General features: G+C 35.9%; 1 long non-coding RNA gene across 1 annotated transcript; it reads right to left on the bottom strand.

The window, feature by feature from the left end:
- Window positions 1-2,508: 2,508 nt before the first annotated feature.
- LOC135128980 (uncharacterized) lies at window positions 2,509-3,726 on the bottom strand. The gene is made up of 4 exons (XR_010280484.1): window positions 3,584-3,726; window positions 3,227-3,447; window positions 2,959-3,177; window positions 2,509-2,905 (listed from the first exon to the last, which is right to left on the bottom strand). It is a non-coding gene; the product is annotated as an uncharacterized LOC135128980 (long non-coding RNA).
- Window positions 3,727-14,177: the final 10,451 nt, after the last annotated feature.

The following is a 14,177-nucleotide window of genomic DNA, read 5'->3' as shown; positions in this document are numbered from 1 at the left end:
AAAGATTGGAAGTCAATTGATTTTACATTCGTTAAGCAGGGATGGAATTTTGCCACCTGGAAGCATGTTCGTTACAAGAAATTTTTGAGAGAGAAATGTAGAACATTGATTCATCAACATTTTAAAGTATTTTTCTCTATTACGAATGTGTTTTGGGATTCAGAAACTTTTGTATTACTGTTCTATTTGTTTATTTTGTTAACAACAACAAAAATAAAAATAATATTTCACAAAGCAAAGTTACATTTATTTTCAAAGGTTATAAAAAGTAAATAAAATCAGGTGGGCACAACGTTTTCTAGGGATCTTAGAGAGATGGGATAGAAGTTTCAAAAAGCATCATGACAAAAAATTGAAGCCTGAGGACTACTTCTCACGTATGGAGTTTTACGAAGAAACGCTTGAGAGAATCTAGGCTGATGGAGAGTTTTTCAGGAACATTTGTTTTACTGACGAATGTTCATTAGGTCTTTAGGGAAGTTATAATCGTCAGAACGATCAAATTTAAGCATTACACAACTCTCGTGGTCCATGAGTATCGTTATCAATGGCGTACAACTGTCAGTGTATGACTGGGGCTTCTAGGATATCATGTCATTGCACTTTTTTTCATCGAATCCCGAATGAATGCTCAGAAGTAGGACAATATGCTAGCTCAGCAAATACTTCCTGAGACTCGAAGGGTGCGGCATCTGCAGCAGGTCTTTTACATCCAGGACCAAATCTCCAGCCATAGAGCTCTCATAAATGTTGTCTATTTGAACCAGTATTTTCCCGCAATGTTGGAATGAAAAATTTGCACCGCCCCATTGGCCTGTGCATTCGCCGGATCTAAATTTTTTCTTTGGAGATTTTTTCACGACCATCTGTATTCAAACAATACCAGCTATACAAACAGAGAACGCTGAAACAAGCAGTCCAGCAATATTGTCTTCAGATTGCAACTCAAATGCTGATCGACACGCGTAGGAGTTTTGAAGATCGGGTTACTTACTGTACAGCTGCTGAGAGCAGTCTTTTTGAGCAATTCTTCAAAATAGTGCAATACTTCTCCAGATTCGTACAATATTTCATTACTTCATTCATCAACAATTGTTAAGTTTTGTTCTTTGTAGTTATCTAAATGCTTCATTAAAAGGTTCTCTTCAAAAGCGCCAGCTGTTTTGATGGTAAATCTTATCATCACACAATAAGAAAAGCGGGCCCTCGCATTTTCATCTAATCGCAGTAGACCATGGCATTTTAATGAGATTTTAGTAATAAAGACTCGACCAGCACCAGCAGCATAACCTAATAAAATATTTTGTGCAGTTTGTGCATCTATTCCGTTTAAATGGACCTACAATAATCGTCATATTGGATAAAATAATTCAATTTGAGTCGTTCAGTGATTAACTGAGTGAGGCAGCGCGAGTACATTCCTAGCTTGAGGGCTCCCGGTACATGTCAAAATGCTGCCGATGGGGTTTTGAGGAAGACCAGCTGCTCGAAGTCTTCATCTCGGGCTTTTTGGATACGGTCTGAGTCTGAGTGTAGTTCCGAGATAGCTCGTTTAACGGGGTCGCGCACTATGATGAATGAATGGATCAATTTGTGCATTTATTCCGTTTAATTTGTCCTACAATAATCATCACACTGGATAAAAGAATCCAGTTTGAGTTGTTCGTTGATTTCTGAGAAAAATTTCTAATTTCATTTTGACATTTGGATTTTGTATGGCTACTCCAAATACGCGATCGCCGAACTTCGACAGTGCGACGGAACATTTCGCGACAAATCGGATTGGGCGCGAATTTCAAAATACGATTTTTAAAACCTTTTTACAGTGAATGACCGCGATGCAACGATTTGAAAAAAATACTGGCCGATAGCCCTCTTCGACCTCCACAAAGGCATCACTCAATAATAGCCTTAAAGTGATCTGGGGAGATATCATAAAATAAAAACCAATTCCCATGTTAATTCCCTATATCCAGACTTGGATGCGGCACCCTGTATATGGCCGTGATCACGGACATAGTTTCAGCGAAGTGGGATTTTTGAAATCCATGGCCAACTACGCCCTTAGAATCATTTATAAAAGCCCTGTATTTATCACTAGTTTGTTAGTAGATCACCTATGGAGTGAACCCGCCTCGTTTTTCAAATTACCCTCTTCACCTCCCAAAGCGGTCATTCATAGGTCCGGGACCTAAAGGGCAATTTTTGTGATGACTACTCGTAAAAACTCGGACACTAAATATTGAAATAAACAAATTGTAGAAAAGAAGGCACGGGATAAGAGAAAAAACGATGAGGAGGTGGTAGAAAAATGTATAGGAAAAAAACAATGAAAGCTAAACAGAGGGAAAACGATGCTAGAATACATGAGAAGTTCAGTAGTTAATTTTAAAACAAAGGACAAGTATTTAAAAATACAGTGAGAAAAGGAACATAGAAGTATCACTACAACAAAGAAAAATAGAACAGAGGATTAAAGATAGTTAAAGATAGAAATTAAACAGGGTGAAGGTTTGTAACGGCATAAAAATAGGATACCGTTTTATTAAACATTCCATCATAGTTTACACTTATTATATTTATGCCAGAATCGCAAACCTTTTATGTTGTTCACCATTTGAGGTTACTGTAAACAAAACACGTCATCATCTTTTGGCAACCCTGTCGCCTTGTCATCTGAACTAGGGATTTTTGACTCGAACTGAACAACAGCGCCACCGGAATTGACACCATCTTGTCGAAAATAAACTTAATTCTAATTGGTTCCTAAAAAGGCGGGAAGGCTTCTGCTGATGACGGATCACTTTTTTTAGGCAAAAAAAAATATCTTCATCCGTTAGATTTTTGCTAACCTTCTTGTGTGGTTGTGCGAATTCTGTTCCCGGAATTTTTAGCTTTGAGAGACCTAAAAGTTTAGATTGGTGAAATTGCTTGGAGTAATTGTCGCTAAGGTCTTACTCAAACGACTTATTGTGTCGGATTTTGGAAAAAACCGGAGGAAAAGGTGCTTGCAAAGCACGCAACGTTTATTGGATTTTTTTTTGAACGCCACCACACCCTCAATATCTAGAGCAGCCTCGCCCATCCAGAGGTAAAATGATTAAATATTCTCACAGTTTCAACTTTTCTCGTCGATGAACCAATTTGTGCCCCATTGTCAATTTCCTGGCGAACTTTCTAGAACTTCGTTTTTTTTAGGCTTTTATTATTGGTGTGTACTACTCACCCGGAGTTTTCCACCAAGTTCCCTTCGTTTGGTGCTTCATTGCCTGGACGCTAAAGGAAAATTCAGCAGCTCCTGGAGCCACGATTTTCGGGGTCTTGCTGTGATTGCTCGATTATGACTTAAATCCGGATTCCCGAATCCTTTTTGAGGAGAACCCTTCCATCTAGCTGAAGGTGACGTGGAGGACACCGGAACGATAAGTACCCGGAATACCATCCTACCTACGATCGTGCGAGCGTATATTACGATAATACCATAACATCGTTGTAACAGTTTAATTTTGGCATTTTTTTTTGTGTGCCATTGTCGATTTTATTCACCTTTTTTTTTTGATTTAGGTTTTCTTGTGTAACTTACCTAATTATTGTAGTCCTGCAGTTGGGGCTTCACCTCACTGTGGTATAACTTGTGCACCGGTTGTTATTTTGGGAGCGCTATTTTGTTGGTTGGTTGCGTTATCGCTTATTTCCATATCACGTTACCGATAAGACGCCGTTCGACTCAGCTGATACGCTCTGCGTTTGATATAAGGTACGTTCACGAACATCGGTTGACGATAAAGTGCGCGAAATATAATAACAACTTGGTCTTATTTATTTGTTTATACATTTAGTTGATATTGACTTACGTGTCACTCATTGTGTGACAATCTCACAACGTAACAATTTCACCCTTGTACAACTTTCACTGTTTTTTTGGTCTTCGATAAGCTTTATCGATTTTTGGATCTTCTTGGATTATATTTTAGAAACACTATCTGTCATTATCATCATTTAACTAGACTCTTTTTTTCTGTTTACCGTACAATATAGACTGCAGATATAAATTTGTTCCTTTTTTTTTCCCTCATTGCGGGTTGCTAGCTGCTCTTTTCAAGTTTGGGGAGGCAAAACAGGATTAGACGATTGCGATAGGGGCGTTATAACGAACTCGTGGCGCCCTAATAATTTTTCTCTTTTTTTGAAACCCACCCACACGACTAGCTGGCTGGCCGCCACCTATCGCAACGCCTGTTTAAGCAGTTTGACGTCACAGGTTTAACGTGAAAGAAGACAAATAAATGCCGAAAATTTGACGGAAGAATAACAACAGGGGAAAAAGAAGACATAAAGACGAAATATAGGTAAATAAATGATATCGCTGAAGTCATGTTTCGATTTAGTTCAAACTTGAAATGGATAATATATATCCTTTAATAAAAAAAGGAAAGCTTAGAATCATAAATATGACCTCTTTGAAATCAAAAGCTAACTTCAAAGCGGTAAGAAACGAAACTGTAAATTGCACTGTGAAGTTAGATCCTTCTTATTTTTTCCTATTTATTTACCTGAGAGGTTATTTTTAATGACATAGTAAAACGAGTACCAAGAAGAAAAAAGATTAATGAACAAAATTCGTATGTAGGACATGATCTGGAGTGATATAGTAGGTCAAAAGACTCTGAGAATCTGGTGCCTGCGATAATAATTCAACATAAATATATTAAGCTTTGGGATTTGTTTTACAAAATTTTAAGATTAAATGAAGTCAGGGATATGTTTTAAAGGAATATTGACAACTTGCCCATATTCTTAATTCAAAACTGTGATACCCGTTTTTGATAATTTTTGAATTATTTAATTTTCCCGCCAAAATTAGACACGTCCACAAAATTATAAAACCCGCGAGAAAATTCAAAATTTGAACTGTGATTGTCACCAGAATGGAACCTAGGTTGTGATTTGTAAAATGACCGGACGCGTTCGTTCTTACAAATAAATACACTGCTGATGGAAAAGCGCAAGAAAATAAAGACAAAGTTGAAAGGAAAATATCGTGTATTCCCTTCCGGAGGAGGGAAAAGCTGTGGAATAAGCCCGCCAGGACTTCAAACATTACAAAGTTATATACAGATACTGAAAACACCGCAGACTTTACATACAAAACAAACAAAAAGAAACGCGAAATATTAAGTAAAGTAAACGGCTGGCAATACCCAAATCAAATTTAAATATGAACAATCGATCAAAAAAAAAAAAAAAAGTGAAAAACAAACTACGCAGCGCGAGGACGCTTCCTCATGAGGTTCTATTTGCAACACGCGACATGCGAATAACAATCGCATTTCTAAAGTTTACGTCCATATTCGCAAAGGGCCAGCTAGATATTGCAGATAAGAATTCACATGAGCAATGACAGTGAGAAAAAACTCTACATTTGAGTAATCCGTTACTCTGTTTCCAATTTGCAGTCCGTACGTTTATTTTGATTAACCTTAAAATTTCCTGATTTTTTACGATAACGCAATGAGTATAATAATTACAAGGTAGGAAACAAGCAAGCTGTAATAATGCTACACTCGTCTACCAAAAAATAACATGCTTTTTTTGGCAACATTATTGCATTTCGTCTTCTTGTTAATCAGGTTGACATGTGACATTTATCGTCAAATAACTGTCAACTACAGTGTCAAATAGCTGAAATGCTTACATCATTACTTAAAAAATAAATTTCATAGTTTACTGCACAAGTTTTTTCGATCATATGGTATGCTATAGGTACATCTATAATTTGATATTAGGTATACTTAATGACCTGAGCTAACCTTACTTGACCCGACTCAATTAGGAATTATAGAGTTGTATATAATAGACATTTTTGATGAAACAAATTTCGTTCACATTTAAGAAGATTATGTGCTTGTTAAGATTTTAATACCAGGTGACTATAAATGATTGAAGAAAATTCTTGGGTTAACATGTCAGTTCACAGATGTCAACCTTGACAGCACTCGCCTTACAAACGTGATGTGACTTGGTGTCATAAATTTCATTTTGACAATCAGGTATGCCATCATAAAATATTAAAATTGTTGCCAACCATACAAAAAATTACAATCATTAATGGTCACCCGGTATAATTAAGGTGATTTTTTTTCTAGTGCTTTTATTTTTTTATAACTTGTCTTTTAGCATATATGTGAAAACATAAGTTTACAGTGAAAAAAAAAAAAATGATAACGCCGCAGCTTTTAAAGTCAACAAAAAATTTCAAGATTCACACTGTATATCATACATATTTATAATAAACTTTGAAAACTTTTTACGAGAGGAATCAATAAAACCGTGCTGCATCTTCAACCCTTAATGGAAAAAGTGCCCCAGAGTATCGATGTACTTATCTCAAATCATTAGCTGGAGCGAGGACGTACTAGACCAAGATCAGTTTAGCGATCAGGGGAGCCATGATTGATTGCAAGTCGAGTGTAGTTTTTCTTGGAGTTGACTGACAGCGCGGTTTGTTGGACGGCTTTTTCAGGAAAAACCGTCCGAATTTTCAGGCCCTTGAAGAGCGCTGGGGCAAATTGCTAAATTTATCAATAATTTTTTCCCTATTTCCGTCGTGTAGGGCGAACCGACAAAACCAAAACAATTCTGAACGAGCAGAGGTGGTTTTGATGTTCTGGCGGAAACGGTCGTCTCCCAGAAGGAAATCCGCAAAAGTCGACTTTCCGCATGATAAAACGTAATGGGGTTGTATTCTCATTTTTGCCGACGTCTCTCTCTCCAGTTTTTCCGTTTTTAATAAGGCAAAAATACGGGCCGTGTCGCTTCGGTAATTAAAGAGGAACGTCACTTTTCTAACGTCTAATTATCAGATGGAGATGTAAAGTTTAATTAACTTCGGCCCCGTTTCGACGAGATATATTATAAGTTTTGGAAGGTACAATAATTCCATTTAGTTTTCTCATAAATTTTAAGCGAGGGAGGAGAAGTTATGACTTTTTCGGGCACCGTGACACGATGGTTTAATTGAATGTGTCGGCGCGGAAGTATCGAGTTACTTATTTCACTTGTTTCAGTTTTTCATGCTTTGTGGTTATCACAATGGGGGTGAAACGCCACTAATTAATTAACTATGACATTTTCTGCATTTCATATTTCTTGCTATATACTTACACACTGAGGTACGAACTGTCAAACTTTAAAGGGCACTTTGTCATGGTAAATGTATCAAAAGTTCTTAAGAAGTTGAGGTCGGCGGTAATTCACCGTTAATTAATAAGAGCAAAGCATTTGAAAGTCACTGTTATTAATGTGAAGTTAGGCTACAAACAAAGGTGTAAATTAATGTCATTAGAATTTTACAGTGTTTGCACTTTTGACAGAGTAAATACAGGTAAGTACCATACTACGGGACAGCATATCATTGTGTTGTGAAGTGTTGTTCACTTGATTCATTTCAGGGGATGTGTTCAAAAAAGCTCTGCAATCACGTCCAAGAGAACACATTTAGAGTTACAGTTGCAATTATATTTAAATATGCAGAGTGGAATTACCACCTCCACTAGTTTTGTACAAATGTTTGTAATTATTTTGCCTTAACATGTCTGTAAAAATTGAACAACATTTAAGTACATTTGTTTGTTCAGGTTGATTAATTTACAGAATCGCTGATTTTTTAACTTTTTTTGGAATTTTGCACAAAACTTTTTAATCACCTTGCTTTTACATCTGCATAAATTTCAACAATGTTAGGCTCATTTACACAACAAGACACCTATATTTTAAAACGTTTTTGAACTTATCTCAAATTAAACTGTCTTTTGGTACCAGATTTGTTGAGATTTATTTTAACAATAATTCCAAAAAACTTATTGGAATACATTTGGTACCTATCAAAAGAAAACATATACTCTAGAAAATCTCATCACAGTATCGGAATTGACACACGTGACTTTGTTGAAATGTTGATGGGAAATTTTTCCAATGGAAAAAGTTACTAGAGAAAGCACAACCTTGCACTTTATCCAAAGCATTCATATATTAGGAACAATTGTTTGACCATTCACCCGATTCCCTCGCACTCTGCGCCGGACCAAATATACATATAGTTTTTGCAAAGTACCACCGGACAGTGGAAATCATAAAAATTAAGCAACAAAGACGACCCTAATCGGATTACAACGTACCGAAAATTATGACCCCACCTCTTTTAGCCGGTCGCCGGGCGGTTTACCTAGAGAATCCTAGAAACCATATTCAGGACAGGACTCGTTATTACGCTTTTTACATTTATACTTAGCTAAATACGTGATTGTAAAATAAATGTTTTATTCTTTTATATTCGTACATTATAATATTATTATAATCATTACTAACGCTAAAATGATGTTGTTTACAAAAACTGTAAATTAGCATAGTCTGTTTTCGTAGCATACTGCGTTCGAATCAAAGGGAGGGGCGGAGTGTGTGTGACTAAATTATGAGACATTATAAAAACTCACTTGACATACACCCCATAAAACTTTTATGACTTAAGCGGCTTAAGCCAAAGCACCCTTATAAGTCAAACTGGTTATTGTATAACTTAACTCAGTTCACATATACCTAGTAAAACTTTACAACTCCATTATTGCAATAATGGACAGTAATAATCCTTGCGGATCGTGTCCATTATAAGAATGGTTTGGCTTAAGCCGGTTAAGTCATAAAAGTTTTACAAGGTGTACAGTGAATTTTGTATAATGAATCCACAAACACAAATTCTACAAGAATCTCTAAAAATGATAATCATACTTTTACTTCCAAAGCGTAAGCTACTTTTTTTTAGTGTTTAGAGGTTGCCACAAATAAAATTCCGGGGGACGACGGAAGTGCTGTAGAAGTAGCCCTCGAATTTTTATATTTTTGTTACAGAAAAGTGACTAACACATATGTGCAAAACTTTTTAAATATGATTGTTTCCTTACCTAAAAATTGATTATTTCGACAGAACTTCCCTCGCTTCTGAAGTACAGCTCAACAAATACTGCTTCTCTGAAAAATTATAAAATTTGATTTTGGGGAATTTTATTTTATGTGATAATCTCTATGGAGTAAAGATAATATAGAAGGTATTAGTCACAGTGTAATAGCAAAAAAGACAGCTGGGAGCCTCAAGAAGAACTAGTATTCTTAAAAAAAGACACTTGTGGCTCCCGACAAGATTTTGCCTTCTTTAAAAAAGGACAGTTGAGATCCCCGAGAAGGTTTTACATAAAAAAAGACATTTGAGACCCCCGAGAAGGTTTCACATTCTTAAAAAACACACTTGGCGCCCCCGAGAAGGTTTTACATTTTTAAAAAAGACATTTGAGACCCCCGAGAAGGTTTTACATTCTTAAAAAAGACCATTGGGACCACCGAGAAGGTTTCACATAAAAAAAAATATATATTTGTGGCCTCCGAGAAGGTTTCATATTTAAAAAAAATACAGTCGCGACCCCCGAGAAGGTTTCACATTAAAAAAAATATATTTGGGGCTTCCGAGAAGGTTTTACGTAAAAAAAGACAGTTGGGACCCCCGAGAATGTTTTACATTTTTAAAAAAGACAGTTGGGACCCCCGAGAAGGTTTCACATTTTTAAAAAACACATGTGGCGCCCCCGAAGAGGTTTTATATTTTTGAAAAAGACCATTGGGACCCCTGACCTGGTTTCACATTCTTAAAAATAGATTTGGGGCCCCCGAGAAGGTTTTACATTTTTAAGAAAAGACATTTGGGACACCCGAGAAAGTTTCACATTCTAAAAAAAAAACATTTGGCGCCTTCGAAGAGGTTTTATATTTTAAAAAAAGACAATTGGGACCCCCGATCTGGTTTCGCATTTTTAAAAAATACATTTGGGGCCCCCGAGCAGGTTTCACATTTTTAAGAAAAGACATTTGGCGCCTCCGAGGTTTTACATTTTTAAATAAAGAGGAACGTATTCTCATCTTTTCGAGAAAGTGAGGTAATTTCATCAATATAAAATTTGTTATGACGTCATAAACAGACATAATAAAGAATGTGAGAGAAAAAGAGAAAAAAAGAAAAAAAACACGAAGGGCCAAGTTTGGAATCGAACACGCGACGTCCGGTCCGCATTCCTGACTCCTAACCACTAGACCACGACCGGGATGCCTTACCCTAATGGTAAATTGTTATTCTGTCGTGCATTATGTTTTTGTAAAAATTTGGTCACGGTCACGGAAAAACTCAAAGCGAATTCGTACATCAAACTTATAGGACTATAATTTTAATAACAGTTAAATCAAATAAACATAGAATTCTTTTAAATGACGTCATCAAATTGTTGGTGGGGACGATTTGCAAAATTTTGGTTAGCATTTAATCATCTACATGATATTTTTAATATACGTACAAAATTTGGCAACAATTGGTCCAGCAGTTTAGGAGATTACGTGTCTAATAAAAATGGATACAGACACTAGACAGACAGACAGACAGGGGAGACTAATTTTTTCGTTTCCTAGGGGTCAAGAAATTATAAAAGTGGCTATTCGTCCGATGGACTCGATTATTATACTTCCTAAGCTTACGCTCGGGAAGTAAAAATTGGTCGATAGTTATTTCGACAGGAGTTCCGTCGCCCCTGAAATACAGTCCAATAAATCGCGCTTCTTTGAAAAAATAAGAAATTTGATTTTGGAAACTTTTCTTTACCTCTGTACATTAAAATAAATATAGAGAAGTATTACCAGTAAACGTATAAGAAATTCGTTTTGATACCCTATAATTTTTTTTTGTTTCTCTACCACATATCACTTATTTTTTAATGACAAACTATATATTTTTTTAGATATTTTTGTAGAACTTGTTTTTCTAAATTCATTAATGTATCACATTTTAATCACCCTTACCCCGCCACCGTTTAGCATTCCAACGCATTGTGTTACGAAAACGCACTTGTTTATATTTGGACTGAACTCTGGAGTGTCTTTATCCTCAACCTTGTATTGATAAAGGGTAAGATTATGCTTGTACGAGTATGTGTCGGTGAGTTTTCCTATTTAAAAATGTTCCGATTAACTTTATTTCAGCAAAATCACGTATGACAGTTTCGATACAAGCAGTGTAATACTAATAATAAAACACTGGGATGTAGCATTCTAGACATTTGATCAATAAAAAAATATATAATAGACAACCTTGTACGAACTCCGCATATACTGGTACAAAAGCTTGCCGTGCACTTTGGATTTTTTTTTTGTGAAAGTTTGGATGCCTTGGGAAAAATCTGAACAAAACGAATATAGGAATATGTTATTTCATAAAATTTAAACACTACTTGCTATGAAAAATTTTAAGGGAATGTCATCATGTTGTTGGTGGTGATGATTAGAAAAATTTTGGTTAGTGTTTTACCATACACATGATACTCCAATATTTGATAACAATCGTCCAGTAGTTTCCGAGATTATCAGTTACAATTTATAATATTATATAACTATTATAATATAGAATAAGTGCATCACAATTTTATCGATAATTTTGAGTAACAATAACTCGAATGCGTGTTGCATTGAAAACTGCACAAGTGCTTGGCACATAGTATGCAGTTATCACGTAATTGTATGCTGATTGGTGAATTTACAAATACTGACACTTTTGATTGGTCAGCTGACAACATGTGACATGTGAGTGCAGTAATCTGTCCGTTAACAATCTGGACATACGGTATACAGATTATGTAAAAAAATTAATGAGTTTTTTATTTCCTGAGGCGAAGCCGAGTGAGTTAATATCCTTGAAGGAAAATAAAAAACAGTTTAATCTTGCAATGCATATACAATTTTTCTTCATTTCGAAAATAGTTTGACATAAATTGAAAGCAACTGACGGAACTGGACCTTAGAGACATCTTCTCTCATTTTGATACTAACTACCAACGTTGGAAGCGGCATCAGAAGTAGATACGTTTGTTACGGGCGATGTTGCTGAAGCGGCGACCAACAATTTGCTTCCAGAAAAATCAAGAAATTTGTATGAAAAAGAATACACGAATTTTGCTAATAAAAGTGGCTACAATAATGGGTATCGCAGGAGGTTCTAGAACTGCCGAATTAGTTGATATGCAGATAGCTCCTATAGAGGATCGTGGTTCTATTCTTCTTGTTAACATTCCAGATACGAAAACCAAAAAGCCTAGAGTTTTTACCGTTGCCGATGATCAGAGCAAGAACACACGTTGTTTACAATTATACAGGATGTATAAAGACCTAAGACCAAAGAACGTGCCACGCAATAGATTTTTTATCAATTACAAGCGTAACAAATGCACTGCACAGGCGGTGGGAAAAATATGTTCTCTAAATTTCCTAAGCTGATAGCTGAATTCTTACAGTTACAGAGTGTGCTCTATACACAGTACATTGTTTCCGCCGCTCCTCGGCGTCATTTTTAGTTGACAGCGGTGGAGATCTACTAACTTTAAAGAATCACTGTGGAGGAATCATTGACTCAAAAAATACAAGTTTCTAAGAAGATTTTTTCTTGTATTGGTGAAGCGGAGGCAAATATTTAAAAAAATACATTCATTACAAGCGAAGCAATTATATCTACTGGTAACATTAACCTCCCAAAATTGAATCATTTAGAATGCAACGATCGTATCAAAATCGTGATCTTTTCAAACTTGTAACGTTAACATTTATCTATGGAGCAAAAATATGTAGTATTAATAGTATGTAATGTACCAAGGAAATAAATACCTGTTGTTTATGAGTTGCTACCTATCATTTTTTATGAAGCAGGAGTTAAATTTTTTTAACTTCCTAGGGATTAGAAACAGTCATTATATTGCAATAAGTGGGGATTAAAATGAGAGAAAATGGATCGGTGTTGAAAAAACTAGTTTATTTATTTTCATTACCTGATTACAAAGCTCTGCCTTGAACCATCAAATTATGTAAAATCATTTGTAGACGCAATAAAATACATTTCATAAAAATGAACTCAAGAGTATGGTTAGCATTTCTGCTTTCACCAGAAATTGAGACTACTCATAACTTTTGCGATCACAGTTGTAATTCGTAAGTTACATTCTTACTTTCGATTGATGCCATATATTTGGCATTTTCGTCTATTTTTCAACTATTTTCGAAAATAATTCAGAATCTGGTCAGGTCTTTTTTTATTTTTTTCACATCCTAGATTGTATTAGTTTCCAGTCCCACTCGACACAAGAAAATAAGTAACCCCGCCCACCCACCCTATCTCCTTTTCATTGATCGATTTTATTCGATCTGAATCAAATTAATGATCATATACTGAACAGAAATAAAATTAGCCGTTAGAATGAGAAGAGGGCGGGTGGGCGGGGCTAGCATTTGATAAGATAAAACTGATTTTGGCAGATGACATACATTGCAAGAAAATAGTGGGCTGGTGGGCGGGGCTAGCATTTGATAATATAAAACTAATTTTGGCAAGTTTGACACTTTCGTCCAGTTTTCAACTATTTTCGAAAATAATCCAGAATTTGGTCAGGTCTTTTTTTATTTTTTTTCATATCCTAGATTCTATTAGTTGCCACTCCCACTCGACAGAAAAATATAATTAGCCCCACCTACCCACCCATGTCTCCTTTTCATTGATCGCTTTTATTCGATCTAAATAAAATTAATGATCATATACTGAAAAGAAATAAAATTAGCCGTTAGAATGAGAATAGGGCGGGTGGGCGCGGCTAGTGCTTGCTAAGATAAGACTGATTTTGGCAGATGACATACATTGCAAGAAAATAGAGGGCGGGCGGGCGGGGCTAGTACTTGTTAAGATACGACTGATTTTGGCACGTTTGACATTTTTGTCAATTTTTCGACTATTTTCGAAAATTATCCAGAGTCTGGTCAGGTCTTTATTCTATTTTTTTCACATCCTAGATTCTATTAGTTTCCACTCCCACTCGACACAAGGACATAATTAGCCCCGCCCATCCACCCTGTCTCCTTTTCATTGATCAATTTTATTCGATCTGAATAAAATTACTGATCATATACTGAACAGAAATAAAATTTGTCGTTAGAATAAGAATAGGGCGGATGGGCGGGGCTCGTGTTTGCTAAGATAAGACTGATTTTGGCAGATGGCATACATTACAAGAAAATAGAGGGCGGGTGGGCGGGGCTAGCAGTTGATAAGATAA

The sequence above is a fragment of the Zophobas morio genome, unplaced genomic scaffold, assembly GCF_036711695.1.
Source record: "Zophobas morio isolate AGI-343-1 ecotype UQ-CSIRO unplaced genomic scaffold, CSIRO_AGI_Zmor_V1 ptg000014l, whole genome shotgun sequence".
NCBI classification, from domain to species: domain Eukaryota; kingdom Metazoa; phylum Arthropoda; class Insecta; order Coleoptera; family Tenebrionidae; genus Zophobas; species Zophobas morio.
The sequence above is the reverse complement of the archived record's forward strand: the minus strand, read 5'-3'. Positions and strand labels throughout refer to the sequence as shown.